Source organism: Mustela putorius, unplaced genomic scaffold (genome assembly GCF_011764305.1).
Source record: "Mustela putorius furo isolate JIRA1106 unplaced genomic scaffold, ASM1176430v1.1 tig00000640_pilon_pilon_pilon, whole genome shotgun sequence".
NCBI classification, from domain to species: Eukaryota; Metazoa; Chordata; class Mammalia; order Carnivora; family Mustelidae; genus Mustela; species Mustela putorius.
The window spans coordinates 8,675,171-8,702,663 of NW_025421432.1; the positions used below are offsets into that span (position 1 = coordinate 8,675,171).

At 36.6% G+C, this 27,493-nt stretch overlaps 1 protein-coding gene and 1 non-coding gene across 2 annotated transcripts in view; both read right to left on the minus strand.

Annotated features, from left to right (window-relative positions):
• The window catches only part of LOC123392858, a 188,969-nt gene that overhangs the window by 6,749 nt on the left and 154,727 nt on the right, over nucleotides 1-27,493 (minus strand). The window lies entirely within an intron of this gene.
• LOC123392867 lies at nucleotides 24,989-25,094 on the minus strand. The gene has a single exon (XR_006607553.1). It is a non-coding gene; the product is annotated as a U6 spliceosomal RNA (small nuclear RNA).

Below are 27,493 nucleotides of genomic sequence, written 5' to 3' on the forward strand. Positions count from 1 at the left end.
TTTCACTCAAATTCAGATAATTTGGAGGAGGAAAGATCTGAAAAACCTGTCAAACATAATTATAGAGTGCAGCAGTCCTCCCAGTAATGGGATTGCTTCAGTGGTTATTTTTGAAACATGCCTGTACTCATATACAGAGCTTGAGTTCTTCAAGTATTTCAAGATATTTGCTTTTTATGAACATGGGTGAAAATTTTCCACTTATGTTTTATATTAGATGAGCACAAAGTTACTGACTGAAAGCCAGAACAATGTGAGATTCTAATTATAATCCAAAGACACTCCACATGCATTTAAATGAATGCTGTAACCCTTTCTCCATTGCTTACTGCAATTGTTTTTCCATGTTCCTCCTGAAAAAATACTGCTATCACAGAGAGCTATGTTTGACCAATTCCTTTGTAAAATGAGAGAAAGATGCAGTTGCAAATCATGATTATTTCATGATGTACTCACTAATGTTTTAGTGTCATATCATGATGAATTCATTGTGTTATGTCATTATTTCCAGCTCCAACTTAAATTCCAAGACATACCAGAGCATTAATGACTTTTGCAATAACAGCATGTGCAAAATAGTCCTTATTGAAGGAGGCTACATATTCACAGCATAGTTCTACACTTCTTCCTATCTAAAATTTCTGATTTTCCCCTTCTCTCTCCTTTGTTTTTACATTGTGTTTGCACAAGCTACAGTCCTAAGCTTCAAAGACAGCTTGCCTCCTGATAGGATCACACCTGATTCATTTAAGGGAAGAGACCTGTTGATGCTATTTTTAAATACCTTTAAGACCCTCAGGATAGAGTTCATTATTATATTTTCCAATCATGAAAGTTATTTCACAATGACAATATTATCTCAGATGCCTTTCTTTTCACTTCCATATGGCCTAGAAAATTTGGTGCAGTGCTACACTTCCTGGCTTTTACGAAGGTACACTGCTATTAAAATGCTGCCCCCCCCCTTTTTTTCTATGTGGAGCTTACAGATTTTTAAGTTTTAAAAAGTTTCATTTGTACAAATCGCGTAGTATTATTCAGAAGAATTAGGAAGCAATGTTACAACACTTCAGAAACAAATGAAGGGGTGTACTCTACCTCATTTTATATTTAATACTGTGATTGAGTTACTCTGTATATAAAGAAAATGAAAAACAATTGGAGCATTCTAATACCAATAGTTGCAAGGAAGTTTGGGTGATTGCCTCAAAAATGGTTTGTGTGAGGGGTGCCTGGGTGGCTTAGTGGTTTAAGCCTCTGCCTTCAGCTCGGGTCGTGATCTCAGGGTCCTGGGATCGAGCCCCGCATCGGGCTCTCTGCTCAGCGGGGAGCCTGCTTCCCCCTCTCTCTCTGCCTGCCTCTCTGCCTGCTTGTGATCTCTCTCTATCAAGTAAATGGATAAAAATCTTTAAAAAAAAAAAAAATGGTTTGTGTGAGTGGTAGGCTGTTACTTGGAGAAGTGTATGTTTGAAGGGTAGTGAAGTACCTCCCGATGAGATTTAAACCTGCAGTATATTCTCACAATGTTTCTCACATTACTCAGCTCCTGAGATTAAGGCAATGATGACTTCTGATAAAACATACATGAGTCAGGGAAGGGATACGATCAAGCAATTATGAGTCATTAATATCACTTTCTTTTATTTATTTATCAGATTAGCTAGTCAGGCTGCAGAGAAAGAGCAAAGCAAATAGTGTTCCTTGAGGAGGAAAGGAATTCACAGCACAGCTGAATAGTCAGTTCTTAAGCTCTTTTCATTGTGACAAACTTGATGGATAATGTCCAAAAGCAAAGTGCTGTTGTGTACCCACAACCACAGTTGTGTGCATTTCCCTCCGTATTAGCAGCGATTCCATCCCTCCCTCAGAAAGGTGGCAGAATGTGGTGGTTCTGATCTAAGCTTTGGAATTAGATGGCAGAGTAATTGCACCTTCCTCATGTATTTATCGAGAGCATTAAATGAGTTAATCTCTGTAACACACATAGCACAATTCAGTAAGCCCTCAACCAATACTTGCTATTATTATTATCACCATCATTTTCCATGGAAAGATGTAAATTGGAATGTAGGTCAGAGAGATTAATATGATGTTCATGCAATATCAGTATAATACAGTGTCAGCTGTAAAATGCAATTGCTTTGTAAGTAGTAAATGTGGTGCCAGAATTCAGCAGAAGTAAAGTCTAGTGTAAAATCACATTCAATGCCCTAAGCATCACTGGGTTTTGTGTTGGAATTTCTGAATGAATATTTTTCACTCCTAGAATTCTCTTCCTTTTAAAATTTTGCTTGGTGTTTAAATTTTGGTGTTGGATATAGTATGTTCATACTCATAACATGAAGTCTCTTGAAGAAAAGATAAAGCAAATGTAATCTCATTCCCCTTCCTGCCCTCCCCTGACAATTCTGTCTCTTCAGTTCAGGTGCAAAGTTGGCACAGGGTTTGAGGAAATAGCTGATATCGCCCCCCCACTTTGATGAAGTCCCTGCATGAAAGAGTGATGAGACCTTTAGCCTATAGTTTTGCTAGTCCCTCAACCTTTACATCCACAAACATTCACTCCAAAATTTTCCAAAATAATAACAACATTCAAAAAAAGGAAGACTGTTCAAACACTGAATTATCTGTGAGACTCAGCCAAGTTACACCAGCTGCACTGGCTTGGTTCCTACATCTGGGTTCCAAGGCGGGTAACAACAAAAAAAAAATCTCCATGAACAGTATTTTAAGAATTTTGGCAACATACAGGACAGGGGAATTAAAAGGGATTCTTTGCTGAAAACAGAATTGGTGGAAAACAATTCTGTATGCTCACCATAGTTCACCATGCAATCTAATAGCCAGCCGTTAGGATACAAACAAGTGTGCCCAGAGCTCTGTCCAAAGCTACCATGTCCCTCTGGTAAAAGCCAGCGGGCTCAGCTGCTGAATCCTGGGAATGAGGAACAGTAGTGGGCTTAATAACAATACAAAGCATAAAATGGATTCTCCATATTACTATTCTTTAACCTAAGAGGTAACATTTTCCAATAGCTAGTATGCTTTAGGATATATATACACCTTCAGGGCAACTTGCATTTCTATTATCTCTGAATTTCTTGTCCTTTCTTTTAAATCATTAGGTATGGCTGATTAGTTTCTTTCCTTGGTTCTCTAAAGAACTTTATTTCTTCTTATATTGCTACATTCATTTTGCAAAAAAAGGCAAAGGAGGAACAGTTTAACAGAGCTGCACTCTATTGTATATAAAGAAGACTCTGTCTTTGGAAGTAGACCTAGAGTTATAACACTCAAAATTAATGGTAGATTTAAATATTGAAGAGGAGGAGGTTTGCACAACAGTATGTGGAAGGCTTCGATAGGGTGGCCTAATTTTCTAAATTAGAAAGGACAGATAAGCAGTATTATTCCTAAGTAATTATTACTTAATTCCATTTTAATATGGTGCTGTATCACTCTGTTTTAAGAACAAATTCAGCAGAACTTGACTTTGCCATCAGGAAGATTATAATTTAAAAAGATCAAATAACAGAAAATTGACAAAACAGAATGCTACATGAAGGCATTGCTTAGTGTATTTAAAGCATTTAGAAAGTATGGGACAAAAAAATTTAAGTGTGAAGGTGCATGTCATCTGAGGAGATAATTGTTTGAATCCCATGTGGATGGAAAGGCCTACGAGAGAATGTGAGGAAGGAGAGGTCTTTTTGGCTCAGAAGGACACATGGGATAAATGGCTTATAAAAAGCAGGTAGATTACTTTATTTACTTTTCAATAGATAAAAGTGCTGGAGCCTTATCTAGTATGAACATGGCAACCATTAGATTAAAATGTGATAGTTTGTGGATGGGGTGACTTCAATGAAGTCTTTGTCTCGTTAGCCCAATGGCACAATGAGGAGGGAAAGAAAAGCTCAGAAGTATATTTTTAAAAGGTGTTTTGTAAAGGTTACACAATGAGGTTATGCAACTGCGGCAAAACAAGAAATCATAAATCTGGAATCCAGTCTTGGTTCCAGGTGACATAGCTTAAGAGAAACTTTATTATGATAATGATGAAGATGCTCAAATGTTGACATTTCCCCCACTGACTGTTGCCCAGATTTAAGGGGAATGAGAAGCAGTAAGCCCACAGCTCTGGGGCCTAGCATTTTGCATACTATATGAAGGCTTCTTAAACTTGACTTTATAGCATACCACCAGGAGGGGAGAGGAGGGCATGAGAAAATGCACTTCTATACCATCCTTTTCCTGGATTGACAAATACTTTTTGTGTTACTTGTCTGCTATCACTATAGTAACATGAGATCAAAGAACTATTCTTCTAGTTGGAGATGCATGAACAGCATCTCAGACCAGAGGAGCCTCTAATGCTATTTATTGGCACAAATAACACCTCAGACTAAAGAAATATTTTTCTTTCCTTCCTTCTTTCCTTCCCTTCCCTTTTCTATTCATTCATTCATTCATTCATTCACTCATGCCAGTTCTGAAACCTGGAAATGGCTTTTGAGGTTTGGTTTATCTCAAAATAAATTTGGGTCTTCTGGTCCAATTAGGAATTTGTTTTCTCAATCTAAAGTAATTGGAGTCGTTCAAGCAGCAATTCTAAACACTTCTTCCATGAACATTTTTAGGCCAATCAGAAAGAATCTTTTGCTGTTTTGCTCTTTGAATCCATTTCTGTCCTGGCAGAAGAAATGCACTGTGGTCTGTTTCACTTTTCATTGCCATGAGGCAAAGCAGCCTAATCTTAATGGCATTAAACAAGAATTATTACTGTCATGGCTCAGCTGGTGGATCTCCCTCAGAGTTTCCCATGCAGATGGTATCGGGCTAGACTCATTTTGAGGGCATCCTCTTTTGAATGTCCAGCACTTGGGCTAAGTGAGTTGGAGTTACTTGGGCATCTTTCTTTTTCGGTGCTCTCCATGAAGTCTCTCCATCCTCACAGTTGTAGGATAGTCATGGTGAGTCAGTGCTCCATAGTGTGAGTCCCAAGAGAGAGAGATCCAGACACCAACTCTGTTATCTTCCATCATGACCTTATCTTGGAAGTCAAGCAGTAACACTTCCTCAGTAATGTATTTGTTAGAAGCAAATAAATAAGGTGAACCCATATTCAAAGGGAAGAGAATTAGACTCCATCTTTTGAGAGGAGTGTCAGAGGATTGGTTACCATTTGTTAAAACCTCAGCAGTTTCCATCAGTCTGTGCACCTGCCTGTTCTTCATGGAGACACTAAATCTTTCTCTAGTTCACAATTAACAACCACACTATTTCTTCATCTCCCATTACAAAAATTTTATTAAGCATCTAACTGCAAATGTAAATGTTTTGGAATGTGTAAGACATAGTTCAAAGAGAAATGCATAGGTGCTATTTCTGCTATTTAGAGTTTCACCATCTGTGGCAGACAACACAAAATAAAGCACTGGTCAAAGCCAATAGTCAACATTCAACAAGTATTTACTGAGGAGCTGTTATATGTCAGACACTCTTCTCAGCATAAGGAATACAGAGACGAACAAGACACGTTCATCATTCTGTGCACCTGTAATCTAATCTGTATGATGACTATAATGAAGCATTTAAATTAAAAGGTGTGCACCATTTTACTGAAAATGCTTTCTTCAGGCCCCCTAGCAATTTCCATTCTGCTAAATCAAGTAGAACCCAATAGTCCCTCTTATTAGTCCACTTTACACAGTTGGACACAGTTAACCTTCTTGATATACTTTGTTCAACTGATTTCTGAGCCACTACTTTCTTGATTATCTTCTTATTTCATGACCTCTTTCTTATTGTCCTCTTGCTGCCTCCTTTGTCCCAGGGCTCAGTTCTGGATCCTCATCTCTTCCCTCTCTACATTCTCTACTTACCACCCTGTGGCTTTTAACGTTCTCTACAGGCATACAACTCCCACATTAATTTTTCTAACCCTAACTGTTCTGTTAGCCCCTTAGTCATCTCTCTGACTGCCCACTCAACAAACATTACAGGACAAGTTTAGCAGGTCCAAAACAAAACTTTTGATTTCCAAACCCATTTTTTTCTGTCATTCTTCCCTTGATTTAATGAGACCCTCATCTAACCCTCATGCAAAATGCCTAGAAGTTATCCTTAGTGACTCTCTTTTTCCTTAGTCACCTTATAAAATCTGTTATCAGGTCCTGCTAGCTCTATAGTCAAAATATATATGATAAGGGCACTATTTCTATAGCTACAAGCATCGTCTGCTTACTGTGTGCAGCAACTAGAACATAGCAGTTGCTCAATAAGACTGATTGAAAAATTAATATAAGCGTGAAGTATAAGAATAACTTTAGTAACTTCCACATTTGGACACAGTATTATGGAAAAGGGAAGGCTACAGGAAAAAAATTCCAAGTAAAGCAGGATTATAGAAGACATCTAGTCTCCTTTTGTCAATACCTAAGACCTTGTGAGGAATATTGGCATGGCTACTCATCTAAATCCCAAAAGGAATCTCTCAATACAAACCCTTAATCAAGAATAGTAGACATTCTTCTATGAAACAGCTCATTTCAAAAAGTTATAAGAAAAGCAGGAAAGTTGATGTTAAGAAGTTAACATTGTTTTTTCCTCCTTTGACAAATTTAAAATGACTTTAAGATTTAAACTCCTCTTTTGTCTGACAAATTCAAAATGACTTGAAGATTTAAACTCTTGCGCCATCCTTCCTCATTGTGAATTTCATTTCTGTTAAAAGTTATTTTCCTTCTTTCTTGGGTATTTTGAAGGAACGTTATTTTTACTCTCATTTGCCAGGGAAAAGGCTTTTTTTTTTTTTTTTTTCAAAAAGTAAATATGGTTTTTAGTTTTAAAATATCTTTTTAGAAAATTTTCCTGGAAGCTTAGTATACTGATACTAAAACCAAATATCTTTATGAGTCTTGTTACTTTCACAGGAAATAATAAAACTCCCCCATTTCTTAGAAGCATATGATTTCGTGTCCAATATCCAATATTTTATTTTGAAGGAAATCATGTATCCAGGTTATTTTTATTTCCTGTGTAGTGCTACAGTTTTCAAGCTGTGCTGGTAAGAACTTTCTCTCTTTTTTACTTCTTTTTTTTTTTTTAATTTTCTTTTATGTTTTTGTTATGAGACATTTTGGTATACTTATATTTGCTTTGTTTACCTGGTTGGAGCTTTCAAGAGCACTTTATAAACATGTATTAAAATTAGTTAGAGAGCAAGATTTCACTTAGAAGGGTTCTCTTAATTTGCCTCCCCCAAGTGACCTACTTAAATTGCTTAAAAACAAAAACAAAAACAAAAACAAAAACAAAAACAAAAAAGAAAGAAAAAGTTCTGGGCATGCCTGGCAACTATCTGATTGGAAATACTTCTTTGGGAGTGCCTGTTGGGAAGATTAGTCCTAGGGCAAGTTGCTCAACCTTTCCTGTACCTAATAGCTCCTTTACTTCTTAACCTGAAAAATCTAAATTAAAGAGGGTTAAGAGAGGTGAAGTGAGGTGCGTTAGAGACGACAGAAAGAAACAGGGCATCTGTAAAGCCTCATAGAAAATACACCATTTTATCTGTATTTCCTCTTTCATAGATGGCATAACAAAAGTCATAATAGCACCAGCAACAATAAGTAACATTTGAGTGTTTCTTATCTGCCAGCCACTGAAAAAACACTCTGTGAAGTAGTTACTACTCTATACACATTCTGCAACTAAAGAATCTGAGTTTCAGATTAGGGATATAATTTAATTAAAGGAAACCAACTATTAGGCAGTGCAACTGGAGTTGTAACTCTAGTCTGTTTGACTCCCAACCCCACGGATGCAAATAGAGCCCCCTTCCTTCCTCCCTTTCTTCCCCTCCTCATTGCCCTTTCTCTTGGCTCCAGTGCCAACACCCAACTCCCAGTGGTTTTTCTTTCAGATGTCTGTAGGGGCATAGGCCAGAGTAATTTTGCTATCTAATGGGCTTAGGTAAGCCATCTAAATACAGAATGTGCTAAGGACAGGCCTGGCTACCCAATTATAGTCTCCTTTTAGCTTTGGCTAGAGAGAAATCCCCAGAGCAAGTGTTAAACTTTGTCACCCACGCTACTTCCTTTCTTGGCTAGGAGTCAGACAGAGTGAATTCTGGATCCGGTATAAAGTCGTATTCAGGAAATCATAACTGACACAACCCAAGCACTCAGTGTGTCAGCTTTGAAACTGAGTTCATGATCATTGCCCAATTATTTTGGCTTTGATAGGGTGTAGGCTTGGCTTCAAAATAAACATACCACTTTTTTTTTTTTTGCGCTATATTGGTAATTTATGGCATGCTGCCTTTTAAACAACTTATAAATTAGAAGCTTTTATTTCCAAATTAACCCTCTCCCTGAGATATGTAATGAATTTGCAATTAAAAAAAATCAGTTATGAAATAGTGTCTCTGCCATCAGCCATATCTACATGATAATTCTTTTAAAGAGTGGTATTCTCTTCTGAAAAACATAAAAATAGTTCATTTGGAAAAAAAAATGTTTCAATAACTGTATTTATTTCCCCCAGTCTAGTTTGTTATCACTTGGCATTTTATTAAGAGATGTAAAGTAAATTTCTTGAAAAAGGAAATTTTGATTCTTGATGCTTCTTAAACTAAGTACAGTACTTTGTGATATACTCAATAGTTGCAAAAATAAAGATGGCACAATGTGAATATGTTTAATTTGAAAAGCAACAGATAAAGAAAGACAAAACAACAAATTTTAAAGACTTAATGCCCAAGTTATTATTATTTTTTTAAGATTTTATTTGTTTATTTGACAGAGAGAGACACAGTGAGAGAGGGAATACAAGCAGGGGAGCAGGGGAGGGAGAAGCAGGCTTTCCGCTGAGCAGGGAGTCCAATGCAGGGATCCATCCCAGAATCCCAGGATCATGACCTGAGCCAAAGACAGACACTTAATGACTGAGTCACCCAGGCACCCCAATGCCCAAGTTATTTGAAAACAAAATATCTTGAGAAATACATCATTCTTTAAAAACAAAAAAATTATTTGAGAGAGAGAGAGAGAGAGAGAGAGAGAGCAGGCACAGGGAGAGGGGCAAAAGGAGAGGGAAAGAGAGTCCCAAGCAGACTCTGTGCTGAGAGGGAGCCCGATGTGGGCCTGGTGTCACAGCCCCAAGATCATGACCTGAGCTGAAGCCAAGAGTTGGAGACTTAACTGACTGCACCACCCAGGTGCCGCGAGAACTATGTCATCTTACTATAGTTTACATATTAAGTGTAAACACTATCAGATGTCTCTGTACACATAATTATGCCTTGAAGGATAGGAGGAAATAATATCCACCACTAGTTCTACTCTTCCATGAAACTTTAATGAAATAAATATTGTTGATTCAGTGGTCTCAGTGATCTCTCTTATTTCTAACATCGTAATTTTCCTGATTCTTTACATGCCTGCATTCCTTCTTCATTCCCTAACTGCTAAAAATAAATCAAATCTCTGTTATTACTTTAACTTTGTAATGATCTTACATTTTTCAATTATATAATTTTGCAGTTTAATTTTCTTAATAGTGATCTTTTGCACTGTGAGCTCCATGTGGTCAGTCATCATGTGCATTTTACTTCTCTAGCCACATCTCCAAGGACAGTGTTGACATAGTTGGTACTCAGTGAACACTTGTTGGATAAATTAATCAGTGAAAGAAATAATGTAATTATGATCTGTTTATTTTTCAATTTTTCTTCTAGACAGTGAATACAGTATATTTTAAAAATCAATTCAACAAATATTTAGTGACTACCTACTATATTTCATAGTGTTTAGGTCCTGGATAAAGCAATGAATAAAATCATATGTAGCTCCTGTCCTCCTGGAGCTCATAGGCTTGTGAGTGTGTGGAGACACAGATATTAAAGGAATCTATAAATAAATACATATAGACAGTGACTGAAGCTAAAAGAAAAAGTATAAGGCATTATGTTAGAGAATAGTGGGGTCTCCTTTAGATTGGAGAGTCAAGGTACCTTTTCTTTGGCACATTTCATATAAGTTATTTTTATATTTTTATGCATAATTTATATCTGGCTTATCTAGTATCTGTGTACATAAGAGATTACATTGTATGCTTTCTTTGCCATTTCCAGAGCTCTAAATTCAATGTTGACTATATGGTGATCACTCATTATATCTTTAGTAACTGTTTGGAAATGCATTCTGTTTAAATTCTTTAAAACTTAAGGCATAAATAAGAGGCTAGAGAAGTTTCTACTCATAGACTTCGGTAATAACCAAATTTGGTGAATAATGCAATTCACACACCAAATAAAAGAAATCCAATTCACAAAATGTCATTGTAAAACTGGACCCTTTGGAACCTAAGGATAGCTCCACTGGATTTATTTCAAGTCAGCACATTATAGATTGTCTAAATAAAATGGGTTATTTCCTGTTATTGATGTCTATGAGCTATTAAAAGCACTAACTTTTCCTTTATATTAATGTAAATTGGTTCTTGGAAGTAGAATTTTTTTTTTTTTAATTTTTTATTTTTTATAAACATATATTTTTATCCCCAGGGGTACAGGTCTGTGAATCACCAGGTTTACACACTTCACAGCACTCACCAAATCACATACCCTAACCCAATGTCCATAATCCCACCCCCTTCTCCCAAACCCCCTCCCCCCGGCAACCCTCAGTTTGTTGTGAGATTAAGAGTCACTTATGGTTTTTTTAAAGAGTTTTTTTTTGTTTTGTTTTGTTGTTGTTGTTGTTGTTGTTGTTTTTAGAGAACCGTATTTCAAGGCAGGATTGGTGTAAAGAATTGAAACATTTATTCTATTTTCTTTCCTTCTGTCCTCTCTCATGGGTCCAGCTGAGATTCACTACTAAACCAATACTAGCCCAGACCAATGGTAGACTGAGAGAGATTAAACAGACTGATAAGAAGAGGTGATTGGATGCTGAGAGAATATGGGTAGGGAGTTCAGGGACAAGTTTTCTTGATTAGAGATTGAATTAAAGTTTTTTTCTTCCCCTCTCTTGGGGGGAACACACACAAAGATATACATATATCCATATGTGTATATGTGTATTTCACCACCTCTTCAAGTCATATCCTAGATTCAGGTGCTATGATGCAAGTATCTTTTAAGTAAGTAGCAGATGTAAAATATAACTATTTGCCCTTTATAGTTTGACTGCCCGGAAGTCAAGAAAATTGCATCTCAAATCAGCATCATTAGCTGATCAACAAAGACTGAAGTTGCATAGATTTTGCACATTTTTCTTGAAATTAAATGTATTAGATATTTTTCCCTTTAGAAGGTTTTGGTTGGATAACAATTGTGGTATTCTTGCATATAAATATAATAATGTAAGGTCTACAAAATCCTGTATTCATTGTTAACATATAATTTGTTATTAATGTATTATCTATTAACTGTACTTTCTCCATTAGAAGGATTAGAGTGAAACTATTTCTCTGCGTAGTTTGAACGATTTAAGATGGAAGAAAATTTCCATCCTTAAGGTTGGGAATAGATGTCAACAATTCCAGATAGACTTCCAAACTCAGATGACCTAGTTAATTTTATTTCAGGGCAATGAACAGATGGTGAGTGTTCTCTGTCTATCTGGCATTAACGTACACTCTGTCACCATCAGACTTAACGGTGGCAGATGGCAGTTGTATTAGCAAACATTCAGTTCTCTCCCCTTGATTCTTCCCCTAGGACTGAGGAAGGCCCAGCCATGGCTCACATCTGAGTCATACTGTGGCCACCTCTCCAGTAAGGCCTGAGCAGAGAATGTCAAACCACTGGAAGCCCTCAGTAATGCGGGCTTTCTGGTTCACTCATGGCAACAGGCACAGCTGGGGCCTCTTCAAAGGCTTATGGTAGATATTATGGTCTCAGTGTTAAATCCTGCTGGGGTTCAGTGCCACTCCAGGGCCAGGTTGAGTGTTTCTGTAGGATGAATGGGTTTTTCTGAGCCTCTTGTGGAAAAGTGCCTGGATATATATAAATAATGGGCTCTGGTGAACTCCTCTGGATACAAAAGTAATCAGCCATATTTAGCAGAGTTTTGTCTAGCAACATGAGTCAGTTAACTCCCTTAGCTGATCAGTGGAGCAACAAGGTGTCACTATGAAAAAGAAACTTTTTTTTTTTAAGTAAAATCTTCTTTTTTCCAAATTCAGATGGGACTATGTTACAGATGCACTTATGTATTTGGATTTATACAAAGGAGTCAGTGATTAATTACTGCACATTTAAGATAAAACTAGTGCTTAATTTATGAATTAACTGTCTCTAAAGTCATCATACCAGAGTCAGTTGAGATTGTAAAGATGCTAGCCTAAGAAATAATAGGAAATTTCAGAGAATCTGAAAGATAACCTTTGCTTTCTAGAATTTATAGGACCAAAGAAATAATGCAAAGAAAAGAATATGGTTCAGTGATTTATTAAATCATTTGTTTCTGTTTTACGGGCACATATTTTTCAACATACAAGATGTTAAATACTTAAGTTTTTAAACATTCCCTTTCAATTAAAAGAATATATTTTTAAAGTTTTAAGTACACATAAAAATTAAGAGGAAAATACAGAACTTTGCCTTGTAACCCCTGTTCCCTTGCATGCATAGCTTCCCCCACTGTGAACATTCTTCAGCAGGAATTGAGCACATCATAATCACCCAAAGTTCATAGTTTACGTAGGGTTCACTCTCAGTGATGTATATTCTATGGGTTTGGACAAATGAATGATGACATATATCCATCATTATAGTATCACACAGAATATTGTCCATTGCCTAAAAATTCTCTGTGTTCTGCTTATTCACCCCTCCCTCACTCCTAACCTCTGTCAACCATTGACCTTTTTATGGTCTCTATAGTTTTGCCTTAGAATGTCATGTAGTGGGAATAATACAGTATGTAGCCTTTTCAAATTGGCCTCCTTCACCCTTTTAATTTTGGTAACTTATTCCCAAACTGACTATAGATGTGCAAATTCCAATCAAGAAAAATGTAACTGATAATTTAAATTGCACATATTTTATAATGCAAATTTGCTATCATCAGGGCTGTAAAACATGCCAGAAAAGATATTTTATAATTTATCTCTAAGTTAGGAATTGGTGATACCAAGCATTGATGGTTTATTATTTATTGCTATGTGAAATATGTATTAAAGACAAAATTTTCTTTGATATTTATGGTGATTATTCACTAATTGCTATAAAATGTTTAATAATAAACCCCACATCACTGAAGAGTGATACACAACTACTTTAGCAATACAAATAGTGGTCTCATTGGTTATACTGCTCAGGGTACATTATAGTCTGCATATTAGCTTTCAGGAACTAATAAATAATTGCCTTAAGTGTATTGGCAACATACCAAAATAATTCACTATCTCTGAGCTAAAGTAATTGGGGTACATTGGATATATACTTTAGGGGAGATATTCTAAGATGTTGACTCATAAATATATTAATTAGGGCATAATACATTGAAAGGAATGATAAAATAGAGTCATCTAATCTGATGAATGAATTCTTTATTTCCAGTGATTTAAAAATACCTTTTTAAATTTGACTAGGACACAAGTAATTCTCTCCAGGTTGCTTTTTACATATATTTGACTTGATATTGACCTAGAATATTCTGTTAAGCAGGATTTTTATATGGGATATCTGAAAAACATGAATTTAAAGGAAAATGCAGCTTTGATGATTTCTTAAATATAAATCAGAATGAGCTGCAGTTCCAGTGATTTCTGAATAAGACTATAAATTGTGTATTCTGAAAGCTTTAGAACCATAAGTTCTTGTTTTGCTTTATTTTTTTCTGAATTATCCATACAATTGACTCAGTACTCTGCTTTGATTTGCTATAAAATCTAATTTTATTTATGTTAATCTCACAAGAATGGTGTCAAATGTATTTTTTCTGTTAGCTTTGGACGTGCTTTTGGAATTTATAAATATTTAGATGTGTAGAATCATTGAATTTTAGAGAGGTATAGACTCTGAATTCATTCTAATGTGGTAAATCTCAGAGAGTTGGGGACTTAAACAAGGTCACAAAGGTAAAATGGGACTGTCACTAGAACCTACATCTTTAATAGTCAATGAATAAAGCTATTCTTAGTGTCGGTACAACTAAACATGAAGATGAGTGTCCATAGAATTCCTCTGAATAAAAACTGACAGGTAGAGGCTCAGACTTAGTTATCGACCTCAATTTGCTGCCTGTACATTTACAAAATTTACAAAATTTACAAAATTTTTAATTTACAAAATTTACAAAATTTTTCTGTAGCATCAATAAAATACTGTGGCAAGGAACTTCTGCCATCAGCGTCTTGCAGTTTTTCCTATTATCAGGAAACTCTATTACAAAATAGATATTGTTACTTTAAGCCACTATTTATTCTTATATCATATATAAGATACATATCATTAAGTAGGTCCTTTAGGCTATGAGAGAAAAAGATCCTGGAAAGCATCTTAGAGGTGGAGAAAACTAGGCAGGAGACCTAACTCAAAAGACGGGCTATTGAAGGACAAACTTCACAAACTTTGTAGCTTACCCCAGCTTCTAGCTCAGTAGGTAAGTAGATGAGTAAAATAAATTTTCTAAAGAAGTACTTAACATTCCTGGTACTCTGCTAAGTGCTTTTTGTTATATTATTTCATTTGATTCTTGTAATAATACTTTGAATTAGGGACCGTTATCATATCCATGTTATCAATAACAGAGATTTAGAGAATCTAAGAATTTTTCCTAAGAACATGTGTTTGATTTACAAAGCTAAGATTTCAATCCAAGTCCATCTGAAGCCACAGGTTTTTCTCTTAGCCATAGCCCTACAGTGGTTAAATTTTACAGGCAAGGGGAACAGAATGTAGGAAAGTCATACCATGTAAGGATCTGGTGAGTTCAAAAGGTGAAAATATTTGGGGTATAGGTATGGAACTGGCTGTGAAGCAGTGATTCTTAAATATTCAGGAATTTTGAAAGCTGATTGTTAAATTGTTGATAGGATAAGATCAACTACTGTGGAAGTATTTACACAGAGGTAGGCAAATAATACAAATCAGGGCTTTATTTCCACAGAATTGTTTTTCTAGCACAACGATAGTTCCTAGAATTTTGGTCAGATCACAGGATGTATGAAGGTAGAAATATACCTTAAGGTCAGTTTATAAAGAGCCCTGGTAAATGTAAACATCACCATGGTTTTTGAAACGCACATCAAATTATGTGCCCCTCTCAGGCTCTAACGCTCCACTGGCTGCCAGCTGTCATGAAATGGAAACTCTATACCCTGGAGTGTGGCTTGTGCTTTTTCTTCGGTCTCCCCTCTCCAGTTTCCCTACTCTCCTTTTCACTCTCCATCAAGCTACCATCTCACTAGTCAACTCATTTGGGATTTTTAATAAACAAGCTCTTTCCAAATTTAGTCCTTTACATGAGTTGCTCCCTTTGCCTACTTCTCTAGTTTTTGCATAGATGTATTCTTCAGATCTCAGCTTAAATGTCACTTCCAGAAAGTCTATTCTTGACTTCCAAATCTAAAGTCGCTGCCCAATGCCTCTGTCACATCAGCCCATTTTAACACTCTGCTTAGTACTTAATGGTGTGGCGCAGGGGTTAAATGCCTTGCTTCTGAAGTCAGACTGCTGGAGCTGATTATTACTTCTCCACTTACTAGCTGTGGGACTTTATACAAGTTGCTTATTTCCATGACTCAATTTCCTATTTGAAAAATGGGATGCAATTATTTCCTTTTCATGGGGTTTCTATGGGAATTCATGTGTGTAAAGGAATACAAACCACATGAGAGAAAGAACAGTGACTGTTCCATGATAGCATTAAAAATATTTTCGATAGTATCACTGAGAACTGCATTACTAATGTGTTTTCCAATTTTCTCAACTAGGATATAAGTTCATTGTGAACACGTATCTCATCTGTTCGGTTTGCTTTTAATTATTCCCATCATTGATCCCTGGAACAAGGACCTTGCCCATGGTAGGCAGTGGGGCAGGAAGAGGGTCTATGGGGATGTGATTCAGGCTGTCTTGTTTGTTTGTCTCCTTGGCTTCTCTCAGAATTCTAGGTCCTTCCAAGATCTCTGAACCCAGAACAGTAAAAACAGTGAAGATGTGTGAAACAGTCTATGCGGAGGTAATATGAAAGTGAGAGAATCTACCCTCTCTTCCAAGGAACACAATTCATCTCCAGCCCATGGTGGCTATTTGGGAATACTGACCCAATGCTGTTAGATCTCTTAGAAATGTGGACTTTTTTTTTTTTTTCCGGTGTGAAATCTCCCAAGCTTTAAATATTTACTTCAAAATTTTACAAATGACTTATGGCTGAGCAAATCATATCTGTAGGCTAGACTAGGCCAGGGCCGCCTGTTTACTACCTATTGAAATTGATGTCTCGGTTTCCACTGTAAGAAAAGTGTCCTTGTCCTCTTCCCACTATCTGATACCTTGCTGACAACGTACTTGATGACAAACTCTGTAGCTGCATTTCCTTGACTCTCTCTACTCTGTTGGTATCCTCCAATCACTAAGACACATCCTTCCTCAAATGGTACCTTTTGCTCTGGATTCTATTCCTTGGCTTTAACAGATTATTAACTGGAGAGTTATGTGACTCACACCAAAGCAAGCATGGTATGCCATGGAGGTGAGTATGAAGAAGGTGAGCAGTCTGAGTCTTTTGTTTACAGATTTATTATGGAAAAAAGATATCACCTGAGGAAAGAGACTATCATTTCTCATTTCTCTCCTCCCTCCTTTTTAATTCCTTCTGTTCAATGGTGATATTAGTCGGATCAATATCTTAAGCCCTTAAAGGTTTTAATCTGAATGACTTTTATAAAGTTACGGTAACAGCAATGCCTTCGCAATCTACCTTATTTTCTTCTTTTTTAATTAACATATAATGTATTATTTGTTTCAGGAGTACAGATCTGTGATTCATCAATCTTATATAATACCCAGTGGTCATTGCAACACATTCCCTCCCCAGTGTCCATCACCAAGATACCCTATCCCTCCATCCCCCTACCCTCCAGCAACCCTCAGTTTGTTTCCTATGATTAAAAGTCTCTTATGATTTGTCTCCCTCTCTGGTTTCATCTTGTTTTGTTTTTCCTTCCCTTCCCCTATGATCCTCTGCCTTGTTTCTTAATTCCACACTTCAGTGAGATCATAAAATTGTCTTCTCTGATTGACTTAGTTTGCTTAGCATAGTACCCTCTAATTCCATCCATGTTAATTGCAAATAGCAAGATTTCATTTTTGTTGGCTGCATTATATTCGTGTGTGTGTGTGTGTGTGTGTGTATACATACATACATACCACATCTTCTTTATCCATTCATCTGTTGATAGACATCTGGACTCTTTCCATAGTTTGACTGTTGCAGACATTGCTGCTGTAAATATTGAGGAGTTGTTACCTCCTCGGATCACTACATTTTTATCTTTGGGGTAAATACCCAACTGTGCAACTGCTGGGTCATGGAGTAGCTCTATTTTCAACTTTTTGAGGAACCTCCATTTTCCAGAGTAGCTGCACCAGCTTGCATTCCCACCAACAGTGTAGGAGGGTTCCCCTTTCTCTGCTTCCTTGCTCCCATTTGGTGGGAAGGGAATAATAATAATGTCTTCAACATTTTTTGATTGTATGCTCCCCTGTCTATAAAAATAAATAAATAAATGTGTGTTTTGTCTGAATGTTTGTCAGCTGCCCTCCTCCATCTATATGTTGAAGTCCTAACCCCTAAGTTGATGGTATTAAAAGGCGGGTCCTCTGGGAGGTGATTAGGTCATTAGGACAGAGCCCGCATGAATGGGATTAGTGCTTTGTAAAAGAAGCCAAAGAAGTTTACCTTGCTTCTTTTATCATGTAAGGATCCAACAAAAAGATGGCCATCTAAGAGGAGATTTTACAAGCCAGCCCTTACTAGAAATCAGATCCTTGATCTTGGATTTTCCAGCTCCAGCACTGTGAGAAATAAATGCTTATTGATAATAAGCCATCCAGTTTACTGTATTTTGTTATAGCATCCTGAGCAGACATATATCTCCTGAATTTACATTTGTTTAATATTTTATATGCAATTTAGTATTTAAGTGTATTTACCTCTTAAAATGCACATAAAATATCAATTTATAATAATGAGATAAAAATTATGAGGTAAATCCCATCTCTTTATACTCCACACGGCATTAACAAGTACACTTTTTGTTGTTGTTGTTGTTTTTTTTTTAGATGTATTTTTTAGAGAGAGTTCACAAGCATGGGGAGGAGCAGAGTGAGAGGGAGAGAGACTCTCAAACGGATTCTGTGCTGAGTATGGAGCATGACCAGGGCTCAACCTCAGGACCCTGAAATCATGACCTGAGCGAAAATCACGAGTTGGACCTTGACAATTAACTGAATTTGCCACCCAGGCACTCCACCAAGTATACTTTATGGGGTGGATTCACCTGTAGTCTAAAGACACATCAGCCTCTGAAAGTGATGCTATACCGAACTGGGGAATGAGTGGCTATCCTGATCTACCCTTTTTGTCAGTTTTGTGTTGGAATGCTGTCCAGGATGGAAGTGCCCTGGTATGGACACGGCTTGGAGCTTCCATTCTTCAGCACAGCTGCTGGGAATCTCAGCAGACTCCTTGGGTTAAAGGGCTGGTTGTTGAGGCTTTGTCTCAAAAACCAGGAGCTTATATCTCTCTTCACTTTGAATTTCCTTTCTTCATTTTATTAGGGTTGTACAGATCACCCCAAAACAAAATAAAATGATGGGAGCTATATAGAAGTCTCAATTGGGACTGAAAATGTACATATCAATCCTAAAACACAAAATCTACAGGCACCAGGTAATCATGGGCTCACTGCACCATTTAATTACAATACTTCTCCCATTTCTACCACCCTCTCTGGGAAGAAGGGTGTTTAATTAGTTTTTCTCAGCACTATCAGTGTTTGTCATAGTCTCTGGATTATTGAGTTTATAATCTCTGACCTAAACCATGATGCCAGGAATGAAGTCAGAGGCTACAGTGTCTGAGGCCTCATCTTCCTCTCTCCAAGCTCAAGGACAGATTTATTTTAACAGCTGTTTACTACCTGATCTGAATTACGGGACTTCTGGAAAGGTCAAGGAGAAAGCTAAACAGAACAGCTGTTCCTATCATAGGACCATATTTCTAGGAAGCTGGAAAAACAAAACACTCTATTGTAGAATATCTCAACAGTCATTTTAAGCATGATTTCACTGTGATTGTAAATGAAAGTATCTTCCTTCTTAAAATTCCTTTTTCTGGGAATACAGTTGATAGAGTGAAGCCATTGTATCTTGCAAGATACTCTTTTAAACACTGGCAAAAAGCTAACCTGATTTTTTGAACTTATCAACATCATTTTTTTCCTACTGTCTGTTTCAGTGTTAATCATTGAATATATTATTTGTTTTATGTGCTTTTTGATTGAAAAGCAATGATCAGCAATCACGAGTGGACTCCTGTCTTGTCATTCAAAATGCTGTCCACATTTCTTTATCCTTAGCTCTTTTCAAAGTAAATTTCATTAACTGAAATCATCCTCTTTCTAAAATAGGAAGGCATCCTGACTTGGACAAAGCTAAACTATGCATTCCTCTTACTGAACTGTCGAACCTAATCCTTAATGTCCCCGCTGTTATAGTCTTAATTCCTCACCAACAACTGTGCATGAATGTGCTGTGAGAAGAGACAGCTGGTTGGAGTGTCTCATTTTGACAAATATTATCAATGGTTCAGTGTCAGCCTGGGGAGACACAACAAATGGCATTCCATAGAGGCTACTTTGTGGGCCCGTTAACATTTTAATCAGTGGCTTGGATACTAGAATAAAAATATGCTTAGAATGTCTGTTCATGATGGGAATAGACCAAGTTCCTAAACTGCTCTCTACCTTATAATCTTGCGATAGCTTGGAGAAGCTCTGGGTGATTTTATATGTAAAGAAATGGAAATCCCAACAGTACCAACCTTTGTCACCTACATTGAATAATTTTTTTTTAAGGCAGGCCAGGTTCTCCTATTAGTTTCTACCTACATCCTAGACTGATCCCTTCATCTTCTCTTTGCTTCCATGGGATTGAAGCATCTGATTGTTTTTTCTCATTCCTGGTTGCTGTTGCTTGTGACTCAACCTGGACCCTCACAGCTGTTCTTTCTGATACACTGAAAATGTTAAGGCTTTAACTGCGAACATACAAAGAAATAGAAGGGATTTTTAAAATTCCAAATAATAAGGATTATCAAAAGCTAGAAAAGCTCTTAAAAGTAATACCAATTGGGGCTTCTGGGTGGCTCAGTGGGTTAAAGCCTCTGCTTTCGGCTCAGGTTATGATCCCAGGGTCCTGGGGCAGGGTTCTGGGATCATGCCCCACATCAGGCTCTCTGCTCCGCGGAGAGCCTGCTTCCTCCTCTCTCTCCCTGCCCGCCTCTCTTTGCCTACTTGTGATCTCTGTCTGTCAAATAAATAAATAAAATCTTAAAAAAAAAAAAGTAATACCGGTCATAGCTTTGCTGGTCTACATTAAAATGCAAATGAAGCTAGGTCAAAGAGTCCCTTTCCTGAGTCATTCACTCTGTCTGAATCTAGAGTCTAGACCAAGCCCTGGATCCAAGTTCAGCAGACTCCCATTGGTGCAGTGGGATTGCTAATTCTTTTCAGATTGGGCTTCTGAGTCTTCTCTGTTTATTTTCTCTTTTTCTCTGGCTCTCAAGCCTGTTACCCTTTCATCACAATTATTCTTGGTTTGTTCTCCTCGTCCTTTTTCTTTCTAGCAACTTGAAAGAGAAGGACCATTAAGGACCCCTTCTCTAAACTTTAAGAAGTCTCTACTGACCTAAAAATTAACCTTTTTGCTCTTTGGAGTTCCTGCATTCTCTATCAGTATTTATTTGAAATCAATTTACTAGGAATCGTTGAGGCTCATTCTTTCAGCTCTGAACATGTGAGTAAGCTTAATTCTCTACCGAGACCCCATTAGTTTGCTCCATCCAGAGGTTATCCTTTGTATGTTATCTCTGGTCTCACTCGTTTCCAGAGGGCATAATCCCATACTACCTTGTTTTTGTTTTTGTTTTTTTTTAATCCTACCTTTGATAAACTCAATTACTTTTTTTTTCTTTTTGTTTCTGAGGGAAACATCATTGTGCAGTAGCTGTACATTTATGGATTACTTGAAACACCCTAATTTCAAATTACTGTTAAGATCCTTTGGTTGTTCCTTCTTGATTATGTACATGCCCCTCATTTTGTGTCGTATGTTTTTTTTTCTTCTTGTGTCCTCTTTTCTCCAAAAGGTGGTTTTCCAGGGTCTTATGATTATTTATTTTTTTTATAAGGTCTTATGATTATTTTAAAAAATATTATACATGGTAACCATTACTAGTATTCACAAATACCCAATTCTCCTTCCCATTATACTTTCCAAGCTTCTTTAGTTAGGTGAGAGCAGTAGACTGGCTCTGGCCAATGAAATGTACATGGGTGTGATGTGTGAACATTAAGCTGAGACAATGAAAAACCTCTGAATTTCTCTAATCCGTTTTGTCCCCTATGATGATGACCAGCTATACCCTGGGAAAACGACTCTGTCAGCCTCTCCTTATGATTATAAGGAACAGAACTGCTGTTTTGTTGACTCTCATTGGGCATGTAGTGTGAGGAAGAAATAAACTTGCTGTGTTAGAAACTGATATTTCAGGGCTAATTTGTTACTGAGGTATAGCCCATTCTGATTAATACATTATGTTATGAGCAGGGTCTAGCAATAACAAGCATTACCTCCTCTAGCAGAAGAGGCTCAAGATTCCCTAGAATGTAACTGATGATAAATCCATTTTGATGTTCATAAACTGTGGAAGGAATGATTTATTTTAAATAAGGAATGATTTTTTTTTAAAGATAAGACAACACTTTGGTTTTTTAAACATGGACAAATTCAGAGATGATTTTAGCATCTAGAGGTGCAAATTCTTTGTTTTTGTCTGAAAATTAGATTTCTTTTCAGAGTACAGTTTTCTGTAAAACTATTTTTTAATTCCTACATTGTATTTCTAAAACTTTCTTATCGAAGGAGGCCATCAGATATTTAGAGCTGTAAGAACAGGTCAGCTTCATGATTCCCACACCACTCATGGGATCAACTGTGGCACAGTACAAAGAATTCCAGTGCCATGGATTCCATTATGTCCAGAATCTGTCTTGTGTTTTGCTTTCCAAACCTGCCTTGACCACCTTACTTGTTCATTCCTGAGGCTTTTCTTGATGTCTTGTCTCTGGACTTCACCCTTCAGTTAGACCTAATTTTTCGAAGTTACTTGTTTCTCACACTCTCAGCTGGGACCCGAGCATCAGTCCCACTTTGTTCTTTAGCTAAAAGCTTATTTCCCCTCCCCCATTCTCACACTCACTCTCAACTCCTGGAACTGCTAAGCCCAGGCTCCCCACATTCCCAGGAAAAGAAGTCAGCAACAGGAGGTCAGACAAAAAAGTCTGAAGCTCATACAGGTAGCGATAGAAATTATTTTTGTAGTAATTTTAAGAAATCAGTCTCATTTGCATCAAACTTTTTCACAATCTTAATTATTTCTGGGCTCACTGGTTGTAGTTTACTTCTTAAAGGCACTGTAATCCATCAGTGTGCACGTGTATTGATATTCTGATGGTGATATAGAAAAGAGGGAAGGATCAGGCTGCAAAGTGCTTTATAAAGGACCGTTTCCTTATTTTCCAGATGGGTCAGGGAGGCACAGCTGGAAAGAGAATGTGGATTTTTAGCCAAATCCTGTGCTTTCATTTGTCTTGGCAGCTGCATTCTGAAGAGTGTAAGTCATTAAGAGGACGCAGCACTCTGAGCTGAGGTTTTGTGCAAGGTAGCACTGCAACATAGCGCTGTGAACATCTTAGACACACCTTATGCATTGTCTAGTTTACATAAACCGGTACATAATTCCTACACACAGACCGGGACACTTTATATAAAATGTAGTTCAACATTTCTTACATATCCATCTTAATCAGTATAATTTTGCTGAACTGAATGCTCTCATTTTCAGAGCTTACATGATTATGGCTGCCAATATTATCATAAGAAGAAAAAAATTGATCAAAGTAATTTCCCTGAACATGTAATGACTTGTTCTATCTTCTTTCCTGTCCCAAGTATTGAAAAAAAAAAATCAAGAATTACTATTTTATTATTCACTTATTATTATTAATTACAAGTTACTGATTCTTTACATGTTCTCTTTCTCTGGTCATATACAGTCAGTGATAAATTCTAGCAAAGGCTGCTGATGATTTAAAAAATGTTCACGTTTCATAGCTTAATTCATGTTTCATTAACATTAAAGCATTTCCTGAAATAGGGAATAATTATGCAAAGTGCAGTAGATTTAATGTGATCCAGGATCCAAGACATCCTGTTCTTGCTACAGTTGGGAAGACTGTTAAATTGGAAAGGGGAAGTCTTCTTTTGATAGTCCTCTAGCCTCTGTCTGCTTCTTCTTATCTTTTCCAACTTCTTCATTTTGTTTTCCTTGGTGCTCCTTAGTTGACATTAACCTATTGACTCAGGAAAGATATTGTTATCTCCTTGGTATTTATTTGAAACCTTAATGTATCGGAAATCTTCATTTCAACATAGAATGTTAAGTTGGGGCTGCAGTATCTATGAAATTTTTTGGTACGCAGACCACAAACGTTAAGCATTAAAACTCAATCTTGAAAGGAAGGGAAAAATTTAAAACCATGTTTTAATAATAATGTCAATAACTTAGCTATTTTCATGTATTCCCTCTTTTATTTACAAAGTATGATTATATGTATTTCTCTTTCTGTTACCCAGCTTTTTCTTTTATAATGATTGGAATACTGGAGAAATGAAAGATGTTAAAAAAAGCAAGAAGCTGGGGTGCCTGGGTGGCTCAGGGGGTTAAGCCTCTGCCTTCAACTCAAGTCCTGGTCTCAGGGCCCTGGGATCTAGGCCTGCATCAGGCTCTCTGCTCAGCTTCCCCCTCTCTCTCAGTCTGCCTCTCTCCCTGCTTATAATCTCTCTGTAAAATAAAAAAGATCTTAAAAAAAAAAAAAGGCAAGAAGCTGTATTTGTGTCCTTATAGCTATTGGCATATTCCAGTATCAATGAGATGGTAGAGTTTTAGGAACTATTCTAAGCAATTTTACCCACTTAGGGCATCTAATACTGACTACCAAAAAAAAAAAAAAAATCAGTAAAGTCCATGCTGTTCACTTTTCTTCCTACTCAAAACTAAGAGTTTTTTGTTTTGTTTTTTCTTTTCTACTCAAGACATACAAGATTTAATTAAGAATGACATCTTACACTATGAGACAAACTGTATGTAGTTTCTTAAATAATTCATACATACAGCAGCTAAAATAAAAAGGCAAATGAAAACTGTGAGGGCAAGAAGCACATGCCTCTGTTCATTTTGGACCTTCAACATCCAGCCTGTTTTTTGGAACATGGTAAACAGGAAGTAGATATTTGTAAATTTTAAAATAGATTGGTAATACATTATCAATATATGAGATGGTTCTGGTTTAACTACCAATTCCTCCTCACTGCATCTCTTCGTTGAGAATGGTTCTGGAATCATTAAAGGAATAAGGGTGCTGTTCACCTTAGGGTCAGCCTCTCTTCTGTGGTGCTGGTTCTGCATTATCATACTGGTTTTTTATTTATTCTCCACTCATCTATTTTTGCTTTCATTTCTAGTCCCTGTCACAGTATGAGTCAGGCCACATCTTCTCTCCTTCTCTTTTCTTTTCTCCTTTCTCTTCTCTTCTCTTCTCTTCTCTTCTCTTCTCTTCTCTTCCCTTTTCCTTTCCTTTCCTTTCTTTTCTTCTTTCTTTCTTTCTTTCTTTCTTTCTTTCTTTCTTTCTTTCGGAACACTTCACAAATTTGCATGTCATCCTTGCCCAGGGACCTTGCTAATCTTCTCTGTAACATTCCAATTTTAGTATATGTGCTGTCAAGCAAGCACAGACTGTTTCTTTCTAGATGGGGTGTTTTCATGTATTACTCCTGCTCTCCTAATTGGGAACTAGAGCTTTCATTTGTATGTTGCAATAGCTCAGGCTCCGGTCCTATAATTTTTCTTCATCCATCATCTTCTTCTCTTTTATTCTTTCTCCTCTCTTTCCATTGGCTCTCTTCCCACCAGCATATATTTGATATTTAAACATACTTAAGATGCATCCATTTAAGAACAACTAAGTAAAAGTAAATAAAGTATCTTGACATTTATGCCTTTTAGGTAAGATTTCTTCCTCCTTTTCTTGGCCAGGTCATTTGAAATACCAGTCTACCTGGAATATTTCTCTTTCCTTTGCTCCTGCTCTTTTCAACACAAGGTAATATCTCTTCTGCCTATCACACTTCACAAGAAGTATCCTTTATAAGGCCTTAATTCTCGGGATGATCTCCTGTGATAAGGAAAGAAAATGCTATGATTTTAATTACATTTTAATTAATATTCATGTCCTCATTGACACTGAAACCTCACTTGGTCACATGTTAGGTCAAATGATGGATCCTGAGGGAAGAGTCAGAGCCACACTGTGGAGATGTTTCTGTGTAACTGCTATGTGTTGTAGTTTTCAATTATAATGATGACACTTTTAATCCTTGTATAAGCTCTTAACCTGGCATATTAGTAGTTAAAAACAGTAACAGTCTAACCGGCCACTATGGAAAATATGTTAAAAGTTAAAATCATCAGTATCTATTTAAAATATATATTTACTGGGCACCTGAGTGGCTCAGTTGGTTAAGTGTTTGCCTTTGGCTTAGGTTATGATCCCAGAGTTCAGGGATCAAGCCCCGCATCAGGCTTCCTGCTCAGGGGGTTCTCATTCTCCCTCTCCTTCAGCCCCCCACCGCTCCTTCTCTCTCTCTTGCTTACTCTTTCTCAAATAAATAGGTAAAATCTTTATTTAATAAAATCTATACTTACAACAACTACCATAAAGATGAAGTTTATCCTCCATGCCTTGAAATAATTGTTAATATTAGCAAAATATTAATAATAGCTATTAATATCAGCAGGGTCTTCAAAATACATTAACTCATTCATACTTTTTTCTATTTTTTGTATTGTATAATACACACAATCCATTGGAACAATAGAATGTGCATATAATCTATAAATAAGTGATTATACATACATGGTTGGTTTGTGTTCAAATTGTGTTCCCTTATGGAGTATGCAATCAAAAAACAGATCACTGTATTATATTGCTTTACCTATTTATGGTAGATGGTAATTGGTAATTACCCAATTAATTTTGGGTAATGAAACAATCTGTATGTTTCACTGGGTAATTACAATATGCATAAGCATACTAAATGTCCTGAAATGCCCTTCAGTAAGTATAGTTTTCATTTTACTGTGTTTACAAAGCATCTCCCAAACTTACTTGTTCAGAGACAGTTCTTTTGTTTTGGTGGCACCACTCTTAAAATGCTTTGGATTAGGGTTTCACAGATTGAGAAATATTGATTGCTGATTTAAAAAAATGTCTATGATGCATTTTTCACTGAGAAAAGAAGATTCCAAGCCAATATGAATTGTATGATTTGATTTAACATTATATGGACATATAAAGATCTTAGTTGACATATATACTAAGATGCAAGAAGTACTAGATGATGAATTTATTAATGATTCTTTGTTTTACCATTTGATCAGCATAGCAATGCTTCGATTCTGTCTCTTTCACTGTCTATGTGCCTGTGGTAAAATTATTTAAAATCTTTGTGTTCTAATTTCAATCATAAAATATGTTTTAAGTCTTTTACTTGGAATAAGCTGTACTATCTGTTCTAATATTATTTATATCAGCAGGTACTTAATGTGTGAGATAAGCACAATGAAAGTGACTTGTTTATATGATTTAAAGCATTTTTTTAAAAAAAAACCTTCAGAATTCAGATATATTAAAATTGAAATAAAACTTACTATGACAGGTGCCTGGTTGGCTCAGTGGGTTAAAGCCTCCGTCTTTGGCTCAGGCCATGATCTCAGGGTCCTGGAATCAAGCCCCGCATCGGGTTCTCTGCTCGACGGGCAGCCTGCTTCCCTCTCTCTCTGCTTGTCTCTCTGCCTATTTGTAATCTCTGTCTGTCAAATAAATAAATAAAATCTTTTAAACAAAAACAAAACAAAACAAAACAAAACTTACTACATCATTCAGACCCATGATCCCTTCAGTATAGCAAGGTTTCTAACCTGGGACCACAATGGGACAAGCAACAATGTCAAAGTGCTTATCATGATCCTTGCTGTTGATGTTAAAGTCCAAGAATGTGACCTGAATCTTTTCCCTTAATAATTCTTTATTCATAAATGTAATCTTCTTTTTTCTCTGATTTTTTTTTTTT